At 43.7% G+C, this 27,742-nt stretch overlaps 1 long non-coding RNA gene across 1 annotated transcript in view; it reads right to left on the reverse strand.

Moving 5' to 3' along the window:
* Nucleotides 1–723: 723 nt before the first annotated feature.
* LOC134343651 (uncharacterized) overlaps nucleotides 724–27,742 on the reverse strand; it is a 113,090-nt gene continuing 86,071 nt past the window's right edge. Inside the window, exons 3-4 of the long non-coding RNA XR_010017308.1 lie at nucleotides 8,784–8,921; nucleotides 724–1,061 (exon numbers count right to left, since the gene is read on the reverse strand). This is a non-coding gene — a long non-coding RNA (uncharacterized LOC134343651). The remainder of the gene's footprint in view (nucleotides 1,062–8,783; nucleotides 8,922–27,742) is intronic.

Consider the following 27,742-nt stretch of genomic DNA (forward strand, 5'->3'; position numbering starts at 1 on the left):
CTCCAACCTGAGTGTGGCTTCATCTTTACAGTAGAGGAGGCCGTGGATAGACATATCAGAATGAGAATGAAGATGAAGGAAATACCTGTGCCAGCTATGAAGTCTCAAAACGTATTGCAGAAAAGATGAAGCCTTTTACAGATGGAGAGTTTGTCAAAGAATGTTTACTGGCAGGGGTGGATATTGTTTATCCTTAGAAGAAATATTTATTTGCATTTATCAGCCTGTCAGCAAGAACGATCACGCGGCGAGTTGAAGAAATGTCAACATATGTTAAAAGTTGTTTAAGAGATGCCTGATTGCATTTTTTTTTCAATTGCGCTTGATGAGAGCACAGACTTGAGAGACACTGCTCTACTTGCAGTGTTTGTGCGAGAAGTGACCTCAACTTTTCAAAGTTTTGAAGAGTTTATTCAATTAATTCCTATGAAGGACACGGTTACTGGAGCAGAGATTTTTGAAGCTTTGCTGAAAATGATGTCAGAAATGAAACTTAATGTGTCGAAGCTAATTGGCATCACAACTGATAGGGCACCAGCAATGGTGGGACAGAAAAAAAGCATCATCGCATTGCTGCAAGGACAAATGGAAAACCTTGGTTAAAACCTGGTTAAAATTCATTGCAATATCCATCAAGAGGCATTATGTGCCAAATCTCTGAAATTAAAGGATGTTACGGACATTGTTGTGAATTCATTAATTTGAGGCAAAACATAACGTGATGTATTTAAATGGATAATTCCCATATTTCAAGTTTTTTATGGCCCTTATCTGGCCCACCGTCCGCTCATTAATACGCGATCCGGCCCACAGAGGCAAAAAGGTGGCCGACCCTTGGTGAAAAAATTGACGCGTGGAATGTAAAAGGTTGGCCATTCCTGTCTTAGAACTCAAGATCCATTCGTTTCCCATTTTTTTTTTACAGGATTTCACCACCATTAATAAGGCAAGAATTTATTAGTAAATGAGGAGGTGATGATGAGCTTCCTTCTTTAATGACAGCAGTCCTTTTGTTGAAGGTCCTCCCCATTTCAGCTGGGTCTGAGTGCTTCAGGGTTCACCTGCAACAATGATGAACAAGTGGTGATAAAATTCCATTTCAGTATGATGCATGATGTTCTTTCCTCTTTGTATATCAAAGTCCTTCCTGTTAAACATTTGCCCCTATTCCTCTATCCACAGAACTCCCTGACCCATTGAGATTTCTTCCAGCAGCTTGTGTTCAGTGAGATAAGTGAACCTAATATTCTCCACATCTTTCCTTATAGTCTCCTTTAATTTTTAATAAATAGTGAAATAATGTTTCCGCCGCAACTCCTGGGAGAGCATCTTGTCCATCCCTCATTGTCAGATCATTTCAGAGTTTACTGTGAGATTGGAGACACAAAAACTTCATACATTTCATAGAGGTGCAGTGTGGAGTCAGCCCTGTCGGCCCTTAGAGTCGCGTCAACGCAGCAACACCTGATTCAACCCTAACCTAGTTATGGGACAATTTACAAGGACATAGAAACATAGAAAATAGGTGCAGGAGTAGGCCATTCAGCTCTTCGAGCCTACACCGCCATTCAGTATGATCATGGCTGATCATCCAACTCAGAACCCTGTACTTGCCTTCTCTCCATACCCCCGATCCCTTTAGCCACAAGTGCCATATCTAACTCCCTCTTAAATATAGCCAATGAACTGGCCTCAACTGTTTCCTGTGGCAGAGAATTCCACAGATTCACCACTCTCTGTGTGAAGAAGTTTTTCCTCATCTCCTAAAAAAGCTTCCCCTTTATCCTCAAACTGTGACCCCTCATTCTGGACTTCCCCAACATCGGGAACAATCTTCCTGCATCTAGCCTGTCCAATCCCTTTAGAATTTTATACGTTTCAATAAGATCCCCCCTCAATCTTCTAAATTCCAACGGGTACAAGCCCAATTTATCCAGTCTTTCTTCATATGAAAGTCCCGCCATCCCAGGAATCAATCTGGTGAACCTTCTTTGTACTCCCTCTATGGCAAGAATGTCTTTCCTCAGATTAGGGAACCAAAACTGTGCACAATACTCCAGGTGTGGTCTCACCAAGGCCTTGTACAACTGCAGTAGTACCTCCCTGCTCTTGTACTCGAATCCCCTTGCTATGAACGCCAGCATACCATTCGCCTGTTTCACCGCCTGCTGTACCTGCACGCCCACTTTCAATGACTGGTGTACAATGGCTGGTAGGACCAATTAACCTACCAGCCGGTACGTCGTCAGACTGCGGGAGGAAACTGAAGCACTTGGAGAAAACCCATGCATTCCACAGGAAGGGTGTACAGACTCCTTACAAATGATATCAGAATTGAATTCTGAACTTCAAAACCCGAGCTGTAGTGGTGTAGCGTTAACCACTACGCTTAAAGGTAAATAAAAACATGATGGATTTCTTTCTTTTAAGAATGCACCAGATGCATTTTTACATTTTTTTCTATCATTTTTAATTATTCAAATTTAAGTTCCCCAGCTGCTATGGTGCAATTTGGCATTACAGTCCAGTCCTCTGGATATAAAGCTGGAACCTATTCCATATTCTATATTGGCTTTTCACTCCTTTGCATTTTTCAGCCGTGAAATATGTATGCAAGTGCAGAAGCTACCTTAAAATTTAACAACTTTAAACTCCTTCTACGTTTGGGAACGATGAAAGAACTTCATTCAGAAGTGATTTATAAGGACTGGAATAATGATTAATTAAGTTCACACACGAACAGTTATTAACCATGCATCCCATGCAGGTGCTAAACTGTTTAAAATAAACAGGTCTGGACCGCATAAAAATAGCACCCAGAAAGAATATAAAACAGAGCTTGAAACATTAACAAGTGAACTGCTAAAGTCAACATCTTTGGGTTACTTGCTTATAGAATGTAGATATGGAGAATATTTATTTCCCTATCTAAATGCTCCATTAACTGGCTATCTTGCAACTAAGATTTGGTCACATTGGTATGTGTTTGACATCATATATAGGTCAGAGGGAAGGTAGATTTTTTTGTGAAGGATGGAAATAATATAGATTTTCATGACATAATGGTAATTTCATAGCCACTCTTAATGATATTGGAATTTTTAAACTAACAGTTTTAAATTTCCATGAGACTTCTCTCTCTAGTTCAACTCAATAGGCCTCAGGTAACAATTCAGTGAATTAAATCAAGTGCTAACAAGGCAGGTCCTCCAGCATAAGATCGATATAACAAGATACATCTCCTCAACAGAATATTACCCATCAAGTCACATACCTCCAACACAACACAGACCATCAAGGAATTTCCCTCCAACAGGGACATCCTTCCAAAGCACTTGCCTAACATGAGGCATCTCCCGAACAGAACACCAATCCAACTTGGGACATCATTTCAACAGAACACGAATCCATCTTGGGACATTACTCCAACAGAACACTAAACCAACTTGCGACATCACTCCAACAGGACACTTAACCAACTTGGGACAGCCCTTCAATAGGACACAGATCCAACATGGGACATTGCTCCAACAGAACTCTGCTCCAACATAGGACATCACTCCAACAGAACACAAGTCCAACGTGAGACATCTCTTCAACAGAACACTGATCCAATTGTGGACATCCCACCAACAGAACACTGATCCAATTGTGGACATCCCACCAACAGAACACTGATCCAACATGGAACATTCCTCCAACAGAATATTGATTCAACTTGGGACATCACTTCACCTGTGAGTCGACTGGGGTGATATACTGCGTCCGGTGCTCCCGATGTGGCCTTTTATATATTGGTGAGACCCGACGCAGACTGGGAGACCGCTTTGCTGAACATCTACGCTCTGTCCGCCAGAGAAAGCAGGATCTCCCAGTGGCCACACATTTTAATTCCACATCCCATTCCCATTCTGACATGTCTATCCACGGCCTCCTCTACTGTAAAGATGAAGCCACACTCAGGTTGGAGGAACAACACCTTATATTCCGTCTGGGTAGCCTCCAACCTGATGGCATGAACATTGACTTCTCTAACTTCCGCTAGGCCCCACCTCCCCCTCGTACCCCATCTGTTACTCTTTTTAATGCACACATTCTTTCTCTCACTCTCCTTTTTCTCCCTCTGTCCCTCTGAATATACCTCTTGCCCATCCTCTGGGTCACCCCCCCCCGTCTTTCTTCCCGGACCTCCTGTCCCATGATCCTCTCGTATCCCCTTCTGCCTATCACCTGTCCAGCTCTCGGCTCCATCCCTCCCCCTCCTGTCTTCTCCTATCATTTTGCATCTCCCCCTCCCCCTCCAGCTTTCAAATCCCTTACTCACTCTTCCTTCAGTTAGTCCTGACGAAGGGTCTCGGCCTGAAACGTCGACTGCGCCTCTTCCTATAGATGCTGCCTGGCCTGCTGCGTTCACCAGCAACTTTGATGTAAGCTTGAATTTCCAGCATCTGCAGAATTCCTGTTGTTTGCGTTTTAATTCACTACTGCGAAGCCTCTTCCGGTGATGCCTACACCGAAGAAGTTTAGATCCTCTCTTCAACGGGAGTTCAGTGAAACCATCTCTCACTGCTCCCCATCTGTGATTTCTTCGGCTCTTCAACTTTTCGACCAGACTTTGACTCAAACTCGCTATCACTACCATGTATCCTTTCTTGGAACGTGCCTCCGTCGCCAACTTACTCCAGTTGGCTTTAGGATTCGTTTCCAAGCCTCTCAATTTGGACCTTCTGAGGATCCCAGGTACTCACATTTCATTGACTCTGCCTCTCGCCGCTTCTCCCGTCAAGCTCTGAAGGCGACGCTCTCCGCCATGAGGAGGTACTTGGTGTCCCTATCCCAGACCCTTCCACACCTTCGGGACACTTTCTTCGCCGTCTGTAATGGTCCTACCCGCTATTTCATCCTCCGTTGGATCCACGCCTGCAATCGCCGTTTCTTTGACTTTGTCATGTTAGGCAAAGATCGCAAGATCTTACATCTACGGACTGCAGAGCCTGCCGGCCCCGACGCTAGCAGGCATGGACTTTCGGTTGCGGCCCCTGCCGTTGGTCTCGGCGGCTCCAACACCTCAGGACATATTCAAAACCCGGACTCCAGCAACGACCATGGAGACATTCAAAGCGATCGTGCAACCACCAACTGCGACTCCAGCCTTGAACTCCAGGCCGGGTCTTTATGTGCTGCTGTTGTGACTCCCGTCTCCCCTTCCCCCACCACCACTCCGCAGCCCCGTCTTCCTCAGATCCCACCGTCAACTCCTGGGCCCTCAGAGGCTCCATCTTCCTCTCACCCCAACCCTCCCCTCTCCATTGACACCCCCAGCCTCCCCCCTCCCCCCTCTGATCCCAGCTCTCATCCGTGCCGGGTCTTTACCATCCCCTCCGACCTTCAACTGTCGGAGGCAGAACGCTCTGTTCTCAGTAAGGGCCTCACGTTTGTCCCCCTTCGCCCACACCTCAGTGAGTTCCGTGTTCGCCACGATGCGGAACTTTTCTTCCGCCGTCTCCGTCTCCGAGCCTACTTCTTCGGCAAGGACTCTTCCACCCCCACCGATGACCCCTTCTCCCGTCTTCAACCCTCCTCTTCTTCATGGACACCCCGCTCTGGTCTTCTGCCTGCTCTGGATCTCTTTATTGCCAACTGCCGACAGGACATCAACCGTCTCGACTTCACCGCACCTTGTCCCCATTCCAACCTCACTCCTTCGGAACGCTCTGCTCTCCGCTCCCTCCGCACTAATCCTAACATTATTATTAAACCCGCTGATAAGGGGGGTGCTGTTGTAGTCTGGCGTACTGACCTCTACCTTGCCGAGGCACAGCGACAACTCGAAGATACTTCCTCTTATTTACCCCTCGATCGTGACCCCACTAAGGAGCACCAGGCCATTGTCTCCCACACTATCAACGACTTTATCCGCTCAGGGGATCTCCCATCCACTGCTACCAACCTTATAGTTCCCACACCCCGCACTTCCCGTTTCTACCTCCTACCCAAGATCCACAAACCTGCCTGTCCTGGCCGACCTATTGTCTCAGCTTGCTCCTGCCCCACCGAACTTGTTTCTGCATACCTCGACACTGTTTTATCACCTCTTGTTCAATCCCTTCCGACCTATGTTCGTGACACTTCTCACGCTCTTAAACTTTTCGATGATTTTAAGTTCCCTGGCCCCCACCGCTTTATTTTCACCTTGGATGTCCAGTCCCTATATACTTCCATCCCCCATCAGGAAGGTCTCAAAGCTCTACGCTTCTTTTTGGATTCCAGACCTAATCAGTTCCCCTCTACCACCACTCTGCTCCGTCTAGCAGAATTAGTCCTTACTCTTAATAATTTCTCCTTTTGCTCCTCCCATTTCCTCCAAACTAAAGGTGTAGCTATGGGCACCCGTATGGGTCCTAGCTATGCCTGCCTTTTTGTTGGGTTTGTGGAACAATCTATGTTCCGTGCCTATTCTGGTATCTGTCCCCCACTTTTCCTTCGCTACATCGACGACTGCATTGGCGCTGCTTCCTGCACGCATGCAGAACTCGTTAACTTTATTAACTTTGCCTCCAACTTTCACCCTGCCCTCAAGTTTACCTGGTCCATTTCTGAAACCTCCCTCCCCTTTCTAGATCTTTCTGTCTCTGTCTCTGGAGACAGCTTATCCACTGATGTCTACTATAAGCCTACTGACTCTCACAACTATCTGGACTATTCCTCTTCTCACCCTGTCTCTTGCAAAAACGCCATCCCCTTCTCGCAATTCCTCCGTCTCCGCCGCATCTGCTCTCAGGATGAGGCTTTTCATTCTAGGACGAGGGAGATGTCTTCATTTTTTAAAGAAAGGGGCTTCCCTTCCTCCACTATCAACTCTGCTCTTAAACGCATCTCCCCCATTTCACGTACATCTGCTCTCACTCCATCCTCCCACCACCCCACTAGGAATAGGGTTCCCCTGGTCCTCACCTACCACCCCACCAGCCTCCGGGTCCAACATATTATTCTCCGTAACTTCCGCCACCTCCAACGGGATCCCACCACTAAGCATATCTTTCCCTCCCCGCCTCTCTCTGCATTCCGCAGGGATCGCTCCCTACACAACTCCCTTGTCCATTCGTCCCCCCCATCCCTCCCCACTGATCTCCCTCCTGGCACTTATCCGTGTAAGCGGAGCAAGTGCTACACATGCCCTTACACTTCCTCCCTTACCACCATTCAGGGCCCCAAACAGTCCTTCCAGGTGAGGCATCACTTCACCTGTGAGTCGACTGGGGTGATATACTGCGTCCGGTGCTCCCGATGTGGCCTTTTATATATTGGTGAGACCCGACGCAGACTGGGAGACCGCTTTGCTGAACATCTACGCTCTGTCCGCCAGAGAAAGCAGGATCTCCCAGTGGCCACACATTTTAATTCCACATCCCATTCCCATTCTGACATGTCTATCCACGGCCCCCTCTACTGTAAAGATGAAGCCACACTCAGGTTGGAGGAACAACACCTTATATTCCGTCTGGGTAGCCTCCAACCTGATGGCATGAACATTGACTTCTCTAACTTCCGCTAGGCCCCACCTCCCCCTCGTACCCCATCTGTTACTCTTTTTAATGCACACATTCTTTCTCTCACTCTCCTTTTTCTCCCTCTGTCCCTCTGAATATACCTCTTGCCCATCCTCTGGGTCACCCCCCCCCCGTCTTTCTTCCCGGACCTCCTGTCCCATGATCCTCTCGTATCCCCTTCTGCCTATCACCTGTCCAGCTCTCGGCTCCATCCCTCCCCCTCCTGTCTTCTCCTATCATTTTGCATCTCCCCCTCCCCCTCCAGCTTTCAAATCCCTTACTCACTCTTCTTTCAGTTAGTCCTGACGAAGGGTCTCGGCCTGAAACGTCGACTGCGCCTCTTCCTATAGATGCTGCCTGGTCTGCTGCGTTCACCAGCAACTTTGATGTAAGCTTGAATTTCCAGCATCTGCAGAATTCCTGTTGTTTACTGATCCATCTTGGGACATCCCTCCAACAGAACACTGATTCAACTTAGGACATCCCACCAACAGAACACTGATTCAATATGAGACATCCCTCCAACAGAACACTGATTCACCTTGGGACATCCCACCAACAGAACACTGATTCAATATGAGACATCCCACCAACAAAACATTGATTCAATATGGGTCATCTCTCCAACAGAACACTTATCCAATATGGAACATCTCTAAAAACAGAACACTGATCCAACATGGAACATCCCTCTAACGGAACACTCATCCAGCCTGGGACATCCCTCCAGAAGAACACTTATCCAATATGGAACCTCTCTCCAACAGAACACTCATCCGACATAGGTTGTCCTTCCACTGGAACACTGATCCAACATGAGATGTCCCTTCAACAGGACGCTGATCCAACATGAGATGTCTCTACAACAGAACACTTATCCAACATGGGATGTCCCTTCAATAGAACACTCATCCAACATGGGGTATCTCTCCAACAAAAGACTAATCCAACAGAGGGCATGATTCTAAGAGAACACTGATAGAACGGACCAATGCTTTATCAGATGGTTGATGTATAGAGACACTTCGTTCCAATGATATATTGTTAAAGTAACTTCATCCATTCATTCCCTTGTGATGGTTCTTCAGCGGAGCTCTTCTTAGCAAGTCCAAAGATCAGTATTGGAAAGCAGTCACTGGGTAGTACTTTGCTTCCCATTCACTGTATCACATTTCCTTCATTCTGATTGTGGGCAGGAAGTGCTTTGTATTCTTCCATTTCAGTGCCACTTACCCAGTCTCACCGTGACCTTGCAAGGCTGATGGCCCCTTGGTACTCAGAAGGGCAATTCACCTTTTAAGCATCCTGAGAATTGGATGCTCTCTTATTTCTGACTCCTGATTTTCTTTCCACCCTTCCAGAATGATATTCCTTTAAAAGAAAAAAAGATTTAAAGTTTGGCTTTATTTGTCACATGTATATCGAAACAAAGTGTCACCATGCTTCTGGGCCAAAATATCAGACCCGCAACTCACTAACCCTAACCTGTATGTCTTTGGAAAGTGGAAAGAAATGGGAGGAAAGTCACGTGGTCATGATGTGAACGTACAGATTCCTCACAGATGGCGACGGGAATCAAGCCCTGATCTTACAGCTGGCCCTATAAAGCATTACGCTAACCGCTATGCTGCCATGCCAGAAAAGCGCAGTAGTTGAAAATGTAATACAGAAATAGAGAATTCCAGAAATACGTAACATCTGGGGGACCAGAAAAAATAAAGTTTCAAACTGGACACTCTTTTTCAGGAGTTCTAATGAAGGGCCTTCAACCTCAAGTCAGGTTAAGTTTATAGTAATTTGCACAAGTATGGGGAGATACAGGTGGAATGAAAAATTGCTTGAAGCATCATTATAGGCATGTAGATTTGGGAAAACACAGTATAGAAATTATACATATATTATGCAAATTATACATATATTATGCCTATTATGCATAGGCATATAGGTTCAGACAACTATAGAAATTATACACATATTATGCAAGAGTGAAGAGAGAGAGAAGAAGGCTGTGCTAAAACATAATGCAAAACAGAGAGGCAATCAGTGACGTTCATTGTAGTGCAAGAGGTGGTCTGGCTGCTAAGGTAGGGTTAGGGTTATAGGAAAGCAGAGTTCCTGAATCTAGTGGTGTGGGACTTCAGGTATCTGTACCTCTTTCCTGATGGTAGCAGCGAGAAGTGACCTGAAGTATTGACTCCTTTTCTTTTCCCACAGATGCAGGCTGACCTGCTGAGTATTTCCAGCATGTTATGCTTCTGTTGTGGTGAACAGAAGCCCTTGCCTCACTTTGCAATCGGCAGAAACTCTGTGCCTCATAATTTCAATTAACACTGATGAGGCATCAGCCAGAAAACCCTTGGGAGTGTTTCTGATATCCGTCCAAACATTTCTGATCCACAGTGAGATTGCCAACCCTTTATTTGTTCAAGGTCAAGTTCATTCAGCCTTGTACCCTTCCCCAAATCTGTGGTTCTCTGACTTGTCTTGAATGCTCTCTTGTGTTCATTTTGGCTTGGTCTGTTGAAAATCTACCATACTGTTGGACCCTACAGAGAAATGGGTCATTTATTCTAATGAATTCATTGAAAACATTGAAAACATTTGATCCTCCAATTTTCTGCATCAACAAATTGTGTGGGTTGGTAGTGTAATACCTGTATATTGCACCTAAGGAAAGTTAGTGTAGTAATTACAAAGGGGATGAATATATTTTAGTCTCATAATTTTGGTTTTTAATTTTTAGTAAATTGTTGTCAGGTTTTGGATTTCTTCTTTTGATTTGACATGACGCACAATGTTTTGTAAATTAGTTCAAAAAATTCTACTTCAAAATATTTTAAATTTAGAAAATGAGACAGTAAAATGTGAAGATAGTTCTGGGGGCTGAATACTTTTTCAAGCACTGTACAGTCTAAGGTAGCATTAATGTTTTTCAAATTGGTTCAAGAACCTGATGGCAATGGGAAAGAAGGTGTCTTTGAACATTGAGGTGTGGGGCTTGAGGCTACAGTAGCTCCTGCCTGGTAGCAGCACTGGGAAGGGAGCATGGCCTGGATGGCAGGGTCCTTAGAATCAGGGTCATAGAGTTGTACTGCACAGAAAAAGGCCTTTCAGCCCCTATTTCTCCATGCTGACAAAGTGTATTTTCAAGTTAATACCATTTCCCAGCAGCTAGTCTATAATCTCCTATTATTCATATACCAGTTCAGATTCTATTTATGTATCTAAGGTTCTTGTTAAACTATTCCCAAGTCTTTACATCTTTTGCCAGAGTAGAAACAGAGGAAAAATAATCACCAAAAGCTCTGCCAACCTTTTACGTCTCCATCTTAGTCTGTTTTCTCCCTAGTCATTCTTTTTCCCTAATGCATTTTAAAAAATAAACTCTTAGGATTCTTCTTAATTTTCTCTGCCAAATCAGTCTTATACCCCCTTTTGGCCTTTTGAGTATCCTCTGGCATCAGCTATTTATCACCAGTGATTCACTGATCCCAGGTGCCTATATGTGACCCTAGCCTCCTTCTTTCTCTTGGTATCCATATTACCAACTCCCATCAGCTTTGCCCTTGACACCTAATGATGGATTTTGCTGTCCAGAGACACCACCTCCTGCAGATGTCTACAATGGTGTGGAGAACTGTGCCCATGTTGGAAATGATTGAGTCCACCACTCTCCATAGACTTTTATGTTCCTGTGCATTGGAGTTCCTACATCAGGCCATCATGCAGTCATGATGTAGAAGTCTGTCAGTCTTCAATACCATGCCGAATCTCCTAAAATTTTTAAGAAGGTGGGAATGCTGGCACGTTTCTTCCTGATTGAACTGATCAAGCTCATATTGCCACTTATTCCTCTGGGGTACATTAGTCAAAGTAATTCAGAAACATCTGGACAGCTGCCTCTGGGGAAATGAATTTGGATTATAAAGGCCAGATTTCCAATGCTCAGCCAAAACTAGCTGAGCCTTAGATTTAACAAAAACATTTTCATAGTGTTTGACTTTCAGCTGTTTTTGCTGGAACAGTAAAATGAATTTTTGAAATTGAGCAATGTTCTAATTTGGATCAAGGTCACTCAGACTTTCACCTCAATACATTTGGATGCTTTGTAACTTCAAGGAATGAGTTCTAAGTTAATGCGGTGCTACTTAACATTCCTGGGTATGTGGCAGAGCCAGTCCCTGCAGACTGTGCCAGCCACTGGGGTTGATGTCGTATGCAATACACACAATGTGCTGGAGGAGCTCAGCAGGTCAGGCAGCATCAATGGATAGGAATAAACAGTCTGCGTTTCGGGCCAAGATCCTTCAACAAGACCAAAACTTTTCAGCCTGAAACATCAACTGTTTATTCCCATCCATGGATGCTGCCTGACCTGCTGAGCTCCTCCAACACTCTGCGTGCATTGTGCTCTAGACTTCCAACATCTGTAGTACCTCTTGTATCTTTGACAAGGGGGACTTCCATTATTTCCAATTTTCCAATTTTTTAGCAGGCCTAAGAAGGGGTCCTTCAGCACACCAAGTCCATATTAACCAACAACTACACATTTACACTAATCCTACATTCATCCCACATCCTCATAACCCCCCCTCCCCCCGCAAGGTTTTACCACTCACCAATATATGGTGTCCAATTACTCTACTAACCTGCACGTCCTTGGGACGTGGGAAAAAACCATAGCACCCGAAGGAAACCCACCTGATCACATAGATCATGCAATCCCCATGCAGACAGCACCTGACGACAGAATTGAACCCAGTTTGAGGCAGCTGTTCGACCAGCTATGCCACAGTGTTGCCTGTTTGATTCCGGTTCAGGTACACTCAGCTTCGAATTGGGTGACTGAATCTTCATCGGCAGATTTCTTCTCTATTCATTTACTTCCAGTCACTTATCATTTTTAATTTGGGGAAGAATTTTCACAGAATTTCTCCTGTGGAACAGACTAACATTTAAACTGGAAGCCTGAACAGGTCACTGCATCCCTCAGGGGGAGGAGTACCAGAGGGAGGTGATTAGGTTGGAGGCTACCCAAACGGGATATAAGGTGTTGTTCCTCCAACCTAAGTGTGGCCTCGTCACGGCAGTGGAGGAGGCCACGGATGGACGTATCAGAATGGGAATGGGAAGTGGAATTAAAATTGGGAGACCCCGCTTTTTCTGGCAGACGGAGCGTAAGTGCACGGCAAAGCAGTCTCCCAATCTACGTTGGGTCTTACTGATATACAGGAGGCCACACCGGGAGCACTGAACACAGTATATGACCCCAACAGACTCACAGGTGAAGTGTAGCGTCACCTGGAAGGACTGTTTAGGGACCTGAATGGTAGTGAGGGAGGAGGTGTAGGGGCAGGTGTAGCACTTGTTCTGCTTGCGAGGATAAGTGCCAGGAGAGAGATCGGGGGTGGGGGTGGGAGCCATTCATGATCTCCTCCACTCCTCCACTGTTGTGATGAGGCCACATTTAGGCTGGAGGAACAGCAGCTTATATTCTGTTTGGGTAGACTCCAACCTGATGGCATGAACATCAATTTTTCAAACTTCTGGTAATGCCCCCCAGCCCCCTCCTACACCATATCCTATCCCTTTCCCCTCTCTAACCTTATCTCCTTGCCTGCTCATTGCCTCCCTCTAGTGCTCCAGCCCTCTTTTCTTTCTTCCACAGCCGTCTGTCTCTTTCACCAATCAACTTCCCAGCTCTTTACTTCCCCCTTCCCCCTTCTGTTTCACCTATCACCTTGCGTTTCTCTCTCCCCCTCCCCCCACCTTTTAAATCTACTCCCTAGCTTTTTCCTCCAGTCCTGCCAAAGGGTTTCGGCCAGACTGTACTCTTTTCCGTGGGTGCTGATGGCCTGCTGAGTCCCTCCTGCATTTTGTGTATGTTACTCAGAGTTCCAGCATCTGCAGATTTTCTTTTGTTTGTGGTCCAAAGACCCTTGAACCTCTAGTAGAAAATAAATGACTTAATCTCTGTGTTAAATGCATTCTTGTTTTTAAATAACAACCTATGGGTCTATTTCCCCGCAGAAGAAATATTCTCTCCTCTGTTAAAATCTGTCAGGGACAATTAGGTTTTCTCTCACTCATCTAAACTCTAACATATGTAAACCTAGCCTGTCCAACTTTTTCTCATAACAGAATGTGCCTGTTCCAGGAATCAGTCCAGTAAACCTTCTCCAAACTGCTTCCACTGCACTTATATAGAAAATAGAACATAGAACATTTCAGCGCAGTTTGGGCCCTTTAGCCCATGATGCTATGCTAATCTATGTAAATCTACTCTACAATCAACATAACTCTTTCCTCTTACCTGACCCATAACCTTCTATTTTTTTCGTTCCTCCATGTGCCTTTCTAAGAGTCTGTTATTGTCCCTATTGTATCAGCCTCTACCACCACCCCAGCAGTGCATTCCAGACACCCACCAATCTCTATATAATAAACCTACCTCCACATAATCTTTGTTCCACTAATGCTTTGATGGATATTCATGGTCCTGGGCCAGGGGTCCTTTCTTTTTTGCTGAGCTCAGCTTTCTAAACACAGCATCTGACAGTTCTAAAAGTCAAAGTGTTGTTTTTGAGTAAATTAAACTTCCAACCAATATTCTTTGTTTAGCTTCGGATCATAAACGGGAGTCAGTCTTCATTTCTTAACGTAGAGTGCCTTGAAAAAGTATTCAGCCCCCAACACTTGCATCATAAAAATGACTATTACAATTAGAGATTTTGATCTATTTAACTGAGAATTTTTATTTGTGAATAACTTGTACTTTTTTACAGTAGAGCGCAAAGACGGAAAATTATAAAACATGGACAATTAAAATTCAAAAACTGAAATGTCAGAAGTTCAAGTGTATACATTCCCCCTTTGTTCAGTATTTAATTGAACCAAACCACCTCTTGCAGCTATTACAGCCAGTAGTATTCCTTTATTAGCTGTGATGGAGCAAAGTTTGCCCATTCCTCCTTGCAAAATTGCTCAAACTGTGCCAGGTCAGTTGGGAAGCAGCAGTGGGTAGTAATCTTGAGGTCTTGCCAGAGATGTTTGATTGAGTTAAGGTCAGGAGGGCCCTTCAAGGACATCAATTTTCTTCTTTTGAAGCTACTCCATTATTGCTCTGGCAATGTGCTTTGGGTTGTTGTCCTGCTGAAAGACAAACTTGCTCTCCAGTTTCAAGTTTTCTGGCAGAGGCTAGCAGGTTTTTATCCAATATCTCTGTATTTCACGGTATTCATCTTCCCATCAATTCTGACCAGGTTTCAAGTCTCTGCTGCTGCCATAGCGTGATTCTACCTCCACCATACTTAACAGTAGGGATAGTGTTACCTCCCTGATGCACATTAATAGATCCATGCCATACACTCCGCTTAGTGTTGAGGACAAAATATTTCACTTTAGTCTCATCTGACCACAAGACCTTCTTCCACATCTTCACAGTATCTTCTAATTGACGTTTTGCAAAGACTTTATGGCCACACTTCCATAAATACACGTTTTATTCAAGGCCTTAGAGATTGTACAGCCATGAACTTCATCTTAGCATAGTAATTACAAAGGGGATTAATACTTTTTCAGCCTCACACTTCTGGCTTTTAATTTGTAGTAAATTGTTGGTATGTCTTGGGAATTTTTCTTTTGATTTGACATGATGCACCATGTTTTGTAGATTAGCTCAAAAATCTTATTTCAATATATAAATTGAAAAATTGAGACAGTAAAATGTGAAAAAAAAGTTGTGGGGGCTGAATACTTTCTCAAGGCACTGTAAGTGGCAAGAAATAATCAGACTGAAGTTCAAAGGGCATCTTTGCAAACAGTATTGATACAGTGTAAGTCAATGGGGTATGTTAATTGGGTTTGTTTCCAACTAGACGATGGTCGCTAAGTTACCTAGTTCAAGGAAGCTTGTGGACCAGATTGATATCATCATTTAGCATATCAAATAGTTAACCTGTTTGTAGCTAGAAGGTTTATGTGTGCAAAGAATCAGCGTTACAGCATTAAATGTGGGTACTTAAGATCTTTGTCTCCAGAATTTTTTCTTAAAAGTTATCCAATAAAATGTCACATGTGTCTGAAGTCACCCAAGTGGCTGAGAAACGCTATAAATAAAGAGAGCGGTCTAGGCTTTTTAGTAATGGTCCAGGAACATCAAGAAAAATAACAGAAAGACAAGGGTGAATTATTATCTATTCTTCTGTCTTCAATTTCTGCGATGGTCAATTTGTTTGCTGCTCACGGGTATGTATTTTCCGCTTATAGGAATTGTATTTGTGGTTTGGAATTACTTTGTGTTCTAGAAATGGTTTGTAATTTGGAAATCTTTGATGAGATAGAAATCCTCTGTGAGTTTTAAATTTGTTTTAAATATGTTGTTTGGATTTAAACATGTATTGCTGAAAATAAATAAACTATGTTTAAACTATTTTGTTAGCTGGAAGCATCTTCCATGACACAACATGAAATTTTTGTGACATCTAACTGAAATTTTAATTTGCTTGCTATAACATAGGGAATGCTGAACAGTCAGACAGTCTCAGTGATGAGAGACAATTTGATAAATGAATTAATTGTAAATCAGGATTTAATTAACTTTTTGTGCCACTTAGCTGAAATTTTAATTTCCTTGCAACAGCATAGAATACGTTGGAAATACTCAGCAGGTCAGGTGGCATAAATGATGAGAGACAATCAACACTTCAGATCAATGGTCTTTCATCAGAGCTGTTTTTAGATTTGAATTGCCATATCGCATTACACATTTTAATAAAAACGCCTCCACGAAATTATCCACATGCGGACAAAAACACAAGAGATTCTGCAGATACTGGAAATCCAGAGTAACACACACAAATTGCTGGAGGCGCTCAGCAGGCCAGGCAGCATCTATGGAGATGGGAACCAAAAAACGATGTTACAGGCTGAGACCCTTCATCAGGCTTTCTACTCTTCTCCATAGAAGCTGCTTGACCTGCTGACGTGCAAGGTAAGGCCCAAAACATTGGCTCTTTATTTCTCTCTTTTAAAAAATAGATTGTAACCTGGAAGGATATGACAGGGGCAGGACAGAAAATAAGCACCTGGGGAAAGTAGAGGTTCCTCCAAGAGAATCACAACCTTGTCATAGTGTTTGGAGGCTGGGTGCTTCAATGACCTGGAGAGCTATGTTGGCTGGAGTCAGGGCTTTATACTTTGGCTCTTGGTAGGGTCACCTATACCAATCAGGTCAAAGGGTAGAGGACAGACTAAGAGTGGTCCACCGGTCCACTAGGTTCAGGGGTTCAGCTCAGGTTTATCAACCCTGAATGGTTAAACAAAATAGTTATGGAAACAGCAATGAAGAATCCTTCTACATATGAGTGTGATGGTATTCCTGAGTTTTCAGCTGGGACTAGAGTATAAGGTGAATGTAAGGGTTTTTACAAGGAGATAACGCTGAGCCTTTATAAGTCACTAGTCAGGTTGCATTTGTAGTATTGTTAACAGTTTTGGGCCCCTTATCTCAGAAGCGAGGTATTGTTATTGGAAAGGGTCCAGATGAGGTTCATAAGGCTGATTCTGGGAATTAAGGGGTTAACATAAGAGGAACATTTGGCTGCTTTGGGCCAGTACTCACTGGAATTTAGAAGAATGCTTGGAGATGTCTTTGAAACCTACCAAATGTTGAAAGGACTAGATTGGGCAGATGTGAAGAGATTGTTTCCTCTGGTGGATGTATCCAGAACTAGAAGGCACAGCTTCAAAATCGAGGGGCGAACTTTTAGAACAGAAGTAAGGAGGATTTTTTTTTAACCAAAGAGTGGTGAATCTGTGGAATGCTCTGCCACAGACTGCGGTGGAGGCCAAGTCCGTGGGTATATTCAAAGCAGCTTGATAGATTCCTGACTGGTCAGGGCATCAAGGGATATGGTGAGAAACCATAGAAACCATAGAAAAACTACAGCACAGAAACAGGCCTTTTGGCCCTTCTTGGCTGTGCCGAACCATCTTCTGCCTAGTCCCACTGACCTGCACACGGACCATATCCCTCCATACACCTCCCATCCATGTATCTGTCCAATTTATTCTTAAATGTTAAAAAAGAACCCACATTTACTACCTCGTCTGGCAGCTCATTCCGTACTCCCACCACTCTCTGTGTGAAGAAGCCCCCGCTAATGTTCCCTTTAAACTTTTCCCCCCTCACCCTTAACCCATGTCCTCTGGTTTTTTTCTCCCCTTGCCTCAGTGGAAAAAGCCTGCTTGCATTCACTCTATCTATACCCATCATAATTTTATATGCCTCTATCAAATCTCCCCTCATTCTTCTACGCTCCAGAGAATAAAGTCCTAACCTATTCAACCTTTCTCTGTAACTGAGTTTCTCAAGTCCCGGCAACATCCTTGTAAACCTTCTCTGCACTCTTTCAACCTTATTTATATCCTTCCTGTAATTTGGTGACCAAAACTGAACACAATACTCCAGATTCGGCCTCACCAATGCCTTATACAACCTCATCATAACATTCCAGATCTTATACTCAATACTTTGATTAATAAAGGCCAATGTACCAAAAGCTCTCTTTATGACCCTATCTACCTGTGACGCCACTTTTAGGGAATTTTTTATCTGTATTCCCAGATCCCTCTGTTCCACTGCACTCCTCAGTGCCTTACCATTTACCCTGTATGTTCTACCTTGGTTTGTCCTTCCAACGTGCAATACCTCACACTTGTCTGTATTAAACTCCATCTGCCATTTTTCAGCCCATTTTCCCAGCTGGTCCAAGTCCCTCTGCAGGCTCTGAAAACCTTCCTCACTGTCTACTACACCTCCAATCTTTGTATCATCAGCAAATTTGCTGATCCAATTTACCACATTATCATCATTGATATAGATGATAAATAACAATGGACCCAGCACTGATCCCTGTGACACACCACTAGTCACAGGCCTCCACTCGGAGAAGCAATTCTCTACTACTACCCTTTGGCTTCTTCCATTGAGCCAATGTCTAATCTAATTTACCACCTCTCCATGTATACCTAGCGACTGAATTTTCCTAACTGGATTTCCCATGCGGGACCTTGTCAAAGGCCTTACTGAAGTCCATGTAGACAATATCCACTGCCTTCCCTTCATCCACTTTCCTGGTAACCTCCTTGAAAAACTCCAATAGATTGGTCAAACATGACCTACCACGCACAAAGCCATGTTGACTCTCCCTAATAAGTCCCTGTCTATCCAAATGCTTGTAGATTCTGGCTCTTAGTACTCCCTCCAATAACTTACCTACTACCGATGTTAAACTTACCGGCCTATAATTTCCTGGATTACTTTTCGATCCTTTTTTAAACAAGGGAACAACATGAGCCACTCTCCAATCCTCCGGCACCTCACCTGTAGACAGCCACATTTTAAATATTTCAGCCAGGGCCCCCCGCAATTTCAACACTAGTCTCCTTCAAGGTCCGAGGGAACACTCTGTCAGGTCCCGGGGATTTATCCACTTTAATTTTCCTCAAGACAGCTAGCACCTCCTCCTTTTCAATCTGTACAATTTCCATGATCTCACTACTCGTTTCCCTTAACTCCATAGACTTCATGTCAGTTTCCTTAGTAAATACAGACGCGATAAACCTATTTAAGATCTCCCCCATTTCCTTTGGTTCCGCACATAGCTGACCACTCTGATCTTCAAGAGGACCAATCTTATCCCTTACAATCCTTTTGCTCTTAATATACCTGTAAAAGCTCTTTGGATTATCCTTCACCTTGACTGCCAAGGCAACCTCATGTCTTCTTTTAGCCCTCCTGATTTCTTTCTTAAGTATTTTCTTGCACTTCTTATACTCCTCAAGCACCTTATTTACTCCCTGTTTCCTATACATGTCATACAACTCCCTCTTTTTCTTTATCAGAGTTGCAATATCCCTTGAGAACCAAGGTTCCTTATTCCTATTTACTTTGCCTTTAATCCTGACAGGAACATACAAACTCTGCACTCTCAAAATTTCTCCTTTGAAGGCTTCCCACCTACCGATCACACCTTTGCCAGAGAACAACCTGTCCCAATCCACGCTTTTTAGATCCTTTCTCATTTCTTCAAATTTGGCCTTCTTCCAGTTCAGAACCTCAACCCTAGGACCAGATCTATCCTTGTCCATGATCAAGTTGAAACTAATGGTGTTATGATCACTGGAACCAAAATGCTCCCCTACACAGACTTCTGTCACTTGTCCTAACTCGTTTCCTAACAGGAGATCCAATATTGCATCCCCTCTAGTTGGTCCCTCTATGTATTGATTTAGAAAACTTTCCTGAACACATTTTACAAACTCTAAACCACCTAGACCCCTAACAGTATGGGAGTCCCAATCAATATATGGAAAACTAAAATCCCCTACCACCACAACTTTATGTTTCCTGCAGATGCAGTGAGAGGGCAGGTGTATCAAGTTGAATGGGATCTGGGTTCAGCCAAGATAAAATGGTAGAGCAGACTTGATGGGCAGAATGGCCTAATTCTGCTCCTATGTCTTCTGGTCTTATGGACTTGCATGACTGACAGGAGTAAAAACCGAGAGGAAGCTACTAGCACAGTGAAGGAAGCCCTGAACATTGCCAGAGATAAAGGACCTTCATTGCTACCCTAAATGCCAGTGGCGTAATGGGCAGTAGGTAAGTAAGAAAATAGAGGTTAACTCTGGGTAGCATTTCTCAGGGTGAACACACCTTATGCTGCTGCTATTCTCACTCAGTGGAACATAATAATTGATAGATGAATAAATAACATTTAATAAATTTCATGCTTTGGCCTATGAACCAACTTTACTCAGATGTTTAAAATTGCTCGAAGTCGTAGTCAAGTAACAGCAGGCTAATAAATCAAGGCATTTTTCTTAACTTAGAAGAACAGTTTGAAAGGAACCAAACATCTTGAAACTGCAGGAATTACTCCTAACTTGGAACACATGTGTGTGAAGTAATGTTTGTTATAGGAACTCGGAGATTTATGGAGTGGTTCACCAGTCTTCGTTCATACAGTTCTCTGATGAATAAACACATTCACTTGCTGTGAAACATGAATTAAGATGAAGGAATATTGAAAAGTGCCTCATAATTAGTCCAAATCTTTGTAAAAGAGAGCAGGTGGATAATACTGGCTATTAATCAACAGTGACTCACTATTAATTTGCTAGTTCCTTCATCCACAAATATGTTGTATAGATAAGAAAATGTGGTGATGTCTGATGCCACAGAGGCCTGCAATGTAACCATATTATTATATAAAGCAACACACATCCAGGTTGCTGGTGAATGCAGCAGGCCAGGCAGCATCTCTAGGAAGAGGTACAGTCGACGTTTCAGGCCGAGACCCTTTGTCAGGTTATTATATAAATTATTTTTAACTATTTTTTCTCATGGAAAAGGCTTGGCTATTGGCAGGCCACCTGCAATATCTTATGAACTGGACCGTGTGTTTCTGGCATTTTGAAATAACTTAGCTCTAAGGTCACAATTAACCCTCAGAGATATCTTACCAGACTGTGCTAGATGTCTTAAACACAAGAGATTCTGCAGATTCTGGAAATCCAGAGCAGCACACACAAAATGCTGGGGCAACTCAGCAGGTCAGACAGAATCCATGGAGGGGAATAACCAGTCAACGCTTTGGGTTGAGATGCTTCATCAGGCTGAAGTTCAGCCTTGGACGTCAATTGCTTATTCCCCTCCATGGATGCTGCCTGACCTGCTGAGTTAGACCACAAGACCATAAGACATAGGAGCAGAATTTGGCCATCGACTCAACCTGCAAGTTAATCTTCAGAAAATCCCGTACAAGGACTCCAAATCCATTTGCACCTATGATTTTTGAATTTTCTTCCCATTCAGGAAATAGTCTATGCCTTTATTCCTTCTAACAAATTGCATGAACACACACTTCCCTACACTATATTCCATCTGTCACTTTTTTGTCCATTCTTCCAATTTGTCTTAGTCCTTCTGCAGACTCCTCGTTTCCTCAATACTAACTGCAACTCCACCTATCTTCATATTATCCACAAACTTGGCCATAAAGCCAGCGATTCCATAATCTAATCATTGACATACAATGTGAAAAGAACTGGTCTTAATACCATCCCCTGCAAAACACCACTAGTCACCAGCAGCCAGCCAGAAAAGGCCCCCTTTATTCCAACTCTTTCCATTCTGCCAATCAGCCAATCTTCTATCCATGCTAATATCATTCTTGTAATACCACGGGCTCTTATCTTGTTAAGCAGCCTCATGTATGGCACCTTGTCAAAAGCCTTCTGAAAATCCAAGTAAACAACATCCACTAACTTTCCTTTGTCTACAGTGCATGTTATTCCCTCAAAGAATTCCAGATGTGTGGTGAAAAAGGCACAACAGAGCCTCTTTCACCTCGGACGGTTGAGGAAGTTTGGTATGGGCCCCCAAATCCTAAGAACTTTCTACAGGGGCACAATTGAGAGCATCCTGACTGGCTGCATCACTGCCTGGTATGGGAACTGTACCTCCCTTAACCGCAGGACTCTGCAGAGAGTGGTGCGAACAGCCCAGCGCATCTGTAGTTGTGAACTTGCCATGATTCAGGACGTTTACAAGGACAGGTGCATAAAAAGGGCCTGTAAGATCACTGGGGACCCAAGTCATCCCAACCACAATCTATTCCAGCTGCTACCATACAGGAAGCGGTACCACAGCATAAAAGCCAGGACCAATAGGCTCCGGGACAGCTTCTTCCACCAGGCCATCAGACTGATGAACTCATGCTTACTTGAGTGTACTCTATATTACATTGACTGTTTTATTTATTATAAATTATTATAAATGACAATGATCGCACATTGCATATTTAGATGGAGACATAACATAAAGATTTTTACTTTTCATGTATGTGAAGGATGTAAGAAATAAAGTCAATTCAACTCAATTCAAGATTTGTCAGGCAAGTTTTCCCCTCAGGAAACCATGCTCACTTTGATCTGTTTTATCATGTGCCTCCAAGTACCCCAGAACCTCATCCTTAATAGTGGACTCTAACATCTTCCAACCTTCTTGTTGTAAACAATTAAACAGTCTTGTGCGCCCATGTTTAATCAATGTCAGGTTATGTTACTTGACCTGCGTCAGACCACACTGGCTAAGTGATTTGCACCATTGTGGCTAGGAAGCTTGCAGACCAGACTGATTTTGTCACTTCCAACATGATCACAGGTATGGTTGAGATATTTGTGTACTCAGAGAGTCAGCATTAATTTTATCTTTTTTATTTATTGAGGAACAGTGCAGAATAGGCGCTTCTGGCCCTTGGAAGCGCACTGCCCTGCAATTCCCTGATTTAATCCCAGCCTAATCATGAGACAATTTACAAGGACCAATTGACCTCCCAAATGGTTTGTCTTTTGGACTGAGGGAGGAAACCGGAGCACCCGGAGGAAACCCATGCAGTCATGGGGAGAACATACAAACTCCTTACAGGCAGCGGTAGGAAATGAACCCAGCTGGCCAGTTCTGTAAGGCGTTGTGCTAACCACTACATTACCATGCCATCCAATTTTGGGTGCTTGGGATTTTTGTCCCTAGAAGCATTTAGACCAGTGGTTCCTAACTTGGGGTCCATGGACCCCTTGCTTAATGGTATTGGTCCATGACATAAAAAAGGTTGGGAATTTTAGACCATCTGTGTGAATTACTTTGTGCCAGCAAAGGTATCTGAAAAATAACAGATGCAGATGTCAACTAGTAGCAAAACAGTACCAATGTTAGAAGGCCTTGGGGATTGTTAGGAATGGCAAGGGGAATGACAGAAAGAAGGGATGACAGGAAGTAGAACTAGAAATCATTCCTCAGCCTTCAGTTTCTGTGATGGACGACTTGATCATCTGCAACTTGTTGGTATGTACATTTGTACCTTTAGTTTGTAAGAATTGCATTTGTGTTTGGAAATCGTTTGCAGTTTATTAATATTTTGTAGTTCAGAAGCCTTTTATAAATTGGAAATCCTCTGTGAGTTTTAAATGTGTGCCTGGAATTATTTGTCTAAAATTAAATGTGTATCATTAAAAATAAAATAAATTGTGCTTTTACTTGTTTGCTAGCTGGAAGTATCTCCTCCTTGGTAGGGTGGGAGGACCCTCTACTTGAATTATAGACCAGTAAGCCTTACGTCTGTGGTGGGAAAGCAGTTGGAAAAGATTCTTAGAGATAGGACCTTTAGGCATTTAGAGAATCATGGTCTGATCAGGGACAGTCAGCGTGGCTTTGTGAAGGGCAGATCGTGTCTAACAAGCCTGATAGAGTTCTTTGAGGAGGTGACCAGGCATATAGATGAGGGTAGTGCAGTGGATGTGATCTATATGGATTTTAGTAAGGCATTTGACAAGGGTCCACACGGTAGGCTTATTCAGAAAGTTAGAAGGCATGGGAGCCAGGGAGGTTTGGCCAGGTGGATTCAGAATTGGCTTGCCTGCAGAAGGCAGGGGGTGGTGGTGGAGGGAGTACATTCAGATTGGAGGATTGTGACTAGTAGTGTCCCACAAGGATCTGTTCTGGGACCTCTACTTTTTGTGATTTTTATTAACAACCTGGATGTGGGGGTAGAAGGGTGGGTTGGCAAGTTTGCAGATGACACAGAGGTTGGTGGTATTGTAGAAAGTGTAGAGGATTGTCAAAGGTTGCAGAGAGACATTGATAGGATGCAGAAGTGGGCTGAGAAGTGGCAGATGGAGTTCAACCCGGAGAAGTGTGAGGTGGTACACTTTGGAAGGACAAACTCCAAGGCAGAGTACAAAGTAAATGGCAGGATACTTGGTAGTGTGGAGGAGCAGAGGGATCTCGGGGTACATGTCCACAGATCCCTGAAAGTTGCCTCACAGGTGGATAGGGTAGTTAAGAAAGCTTATGGGGTGTTAGCTTTCATAAGTCGAGGGATAGAGTTTAAGAGTCGCGATGTAATGATGCAGCTCTATAAAACTCTAGTTAGGCCACACTTGGAGTACTGTGTCCAGTTCTGGTCACCTCACTATAGGAAGGATGTGGAAGCATTGGAAAGGGTACAGAGGAGATTTATCAGGATGCTGCCTGGTTTAGAAAGTATGCATTATGATCAGAGATGAAGGGAGCTAGGGCTTTACTGTTTGGAGAGAAGGAGGATGAGAGGAGACATGATAGAGGTGTACAAGATAATAAGAGGAATAGATAGAGTGGATAGCCAGCACCTCTTCCCCAGGGCACCACTGCTCAATACAAGAGGACATGGTTTTAAGGTAAGGGGTGGAAAGTTCAAGGGGATATTAGAGGAAGGTTTTTTACTCAGAGAGTGGTTGGTGCGTGGAATGCACTGCCTGAATCAGTGGTGGAGGCAGATACACTAGTGAAGTTTAAGAGACTACTAGACAGGTATATGGAGGAATTTAAGGTGGGAGCTTATATGGGAGGCAGTATTTGAGGGTCGGCACAACATTGTGGGCCAAAGGGCCTGTACTGTGCTGTACTATTCTATGTTCTATGTTCTATGTTCTATGGAAGTCCTGGAGAGTGAGTATAGAGAGCTTGGTAGGAAGATGAAAAGCAGGACCTCGAGGGTGGTAATCTCAGGATTGCTGCTGTGCCACATGCCAGTGAGGGTAGGAATAGGATGCTCTGGAGGAGGAACAAGTGGCTGAGGAACTGGTGTAGGGGGCAGGGTTTCAGATTTCAGGATCATTGGGACCTCTTCTGGGGCAGGTGGGACCTGTACAAGAGAGACGGGTTACACTTGAACCACAGGGGGACCAATATCCTTTCAGGGAGGTTTGTTAGTGCTATTGGGGAGGCTTTAAACTAGATTTGCAGGGGGATGGGAACCAGAGTGCCAGAGCTGACAGTGTGGCTGGGGTGAAAATAAATGATGTTGAAAGTTTAAGCTAATCCGCAGATAGAAAGGATGTGAGTGGTGGTAAAAATCTTCTGAGGTGTATATATTTCAATGCTAGGAGTATTGCGGGGAAGGAGGATGAGTTGAGGGCGTGAATTGACACGTGGAATTATGATGTTGTAGCAATTAGTGAAACTTGGCTACAGGAGGGGCAGGACTGGCAGCTTAATATTCCAGGGTTCCAATTTTCAGATGTGATCGAGGCAGAGGAATGAAAGGTGGGGGAGTAGCATTGCTTGTTAGGAAAAATATTACAGCGGTGCTCAGGCAGGACAGATTAGAGGGCTTGTCTACTGAGTCCTTATGGGTGGAGCTGAGAAACAGGAAAGGTATGGCCACATTAGTGGGATTGTACTACAGACCACCCAATAGTCAACAAGACTTGGAAGAGCAAATCTGCAGAGAGATAGCAGGCAACTGCAGGAAACATAAAGTTGTGGTGGTAGGGGATTTTAATTTTCCATACATTGATTGGGACTCCCATACTGTTAGGGGTCTAGATGGTTTAGAGTTTGTAAAATGTGTTCAGGAAAGTTTTCTAAATCAATATATAGAGGGATCAACTAGAGGGGATGCAATATTGGATCTCCTGTTAGGAAACGAATTAGGGCAAGTGACAGAAGTCTGTGTAGGGGAGCACTTTGGTTCCAGTGATCATAACACCATTAGTTTCAACTTGATCATGGACAAGGATAGATCTGGTCCTAGGGTTGAGGTTCTGAACTGGAAGAAGGCCAAATATGAAGAAATGAGAAAGGATCTAAAAAGCGTGGATTGGGACAGGTTGTTCTCTGGCAAAGATGTGATTGGTAGGTGGGAAGCCTTCAAAGGAGAAATTTTGAGAGTGCAGAGTTTGTATGTTCCTGTCAGGATTAAAGGCAAATTGAATAGGAATAAGGAACCTTGGTTCTCAAGGTATATGAGGTTGCCGTGGCAGTCAAAGTGAAGGATAATCCAAAGAGCTTTTACAGGTATATTAAGAGCAAAAGGATTGTAAGGGATAAAATTGGTCCTCTTGAAGATCAGAGTGGTCGGCTTTGTGCGAAACCAAAGGAAATGGGGGAGATCTTAAATAGGTTTTTTGCGTCTGTATTTACTAAGGAAGCTGGCATGAAGTCTATGGAATTGAGGGAATCAAGTAGTAAGACCATGGAAACTGTACAGATTGAAAAGGAGGAGGTGCTTACTGCCTTGAGGAAAATTAAAGTGGATAAATCCCCAGGACCTGACAGAGTGTTCCCTCGGACCTTGAAGGAGACTAGTGTTGAAATTGCGGGGGCCCTGGCTGAAATATTTAAAATGTCGCTGTCTACGGGTGAAGTGCCGGAGGATTGGAGAGTGGCTCATGTTGTTCCGTTGTTTAAAAAAGGATCGAAAAGTAATCCAGGAAATTATAGGCCGGTGAGTTTAACGTCAGTAGTAGGTAAGTTATTGGAGGGAGTACTAAGAGACGGAATCTACAAGCATTTGGATAGACAGGGGTTTATTAGGGAGAGTCAACATGGCTTTGTGCATGGTAGGTCATGTTTGACCAATCTGTTGGAGTTTTTCGAGGAGGTTACCAGGAAAGTGGATGAAGGGAAGGCAGTGGATATTGTCTACATGGACTTCAGTAAGGCCTTTGACAAGATCCCACATGGGAGGTTAGTTAGGAAAATTCAGTCGCTAAGTATACGTGGAGAGGTGGTAAATTGGATTAGACATTGGCTTGATGGAAGAAGCCAGAGAGTGGTGGTAGAGAATTGCTTCTCTGAGTGGAGGCCTGTGACTAGTGGTGTGCCACAGGGATCAGTGCTGGGTCCATTGTTATTTGTCATCTATATCAATGATCTGGATGATAATGTGGTAAATTGGATCAGCAAGTTTGCTGATGATACAAAGATTGGAGGTGGAGTAGACAGTGAGGAAGGTTTTCAGAGCCTGCAGAGGGACTTGGACCAGCTGGAAAAATGGGCTGAAAAATGCCAGATGGAGTTTAATACTGACAAGTGTGAGGTATTGCACGTTGGAAGGACAAACCAACGTAGAACATACAGGGTTAATGGTAAGGCACTGAGGAGTGCAGTGGAACAGAGGGATCTGGGAATACAGATACAAAATTCCCTAAAAGTGTCGTCACAGGTAGATAGGGTCGTAAAGAGAGCTTTTGGTACATTGGCCTTTATTAATCGAAGTATTGAGTATAAGAGCTGGAATGTTATGATGAGGTTGTATAAGGCATTGGTGAGGCCGAATCTGGAGTATTATGTTCAGTTTTGG

Source organism: Mobula hypostoma, chromosome 3, assembly GCF_963921235.1.
Source record: "Mobula hypostoma chromosome 3, sMobHyp1.1, whole genome shotgun sequence".
Classification (NCBI taxonomy): Eukaryota; Metazoa; Chordata; class Chondrichthyes; order Myliobatiformes; family Myliobatidae; genus Mobula; species Mobula hypostoma.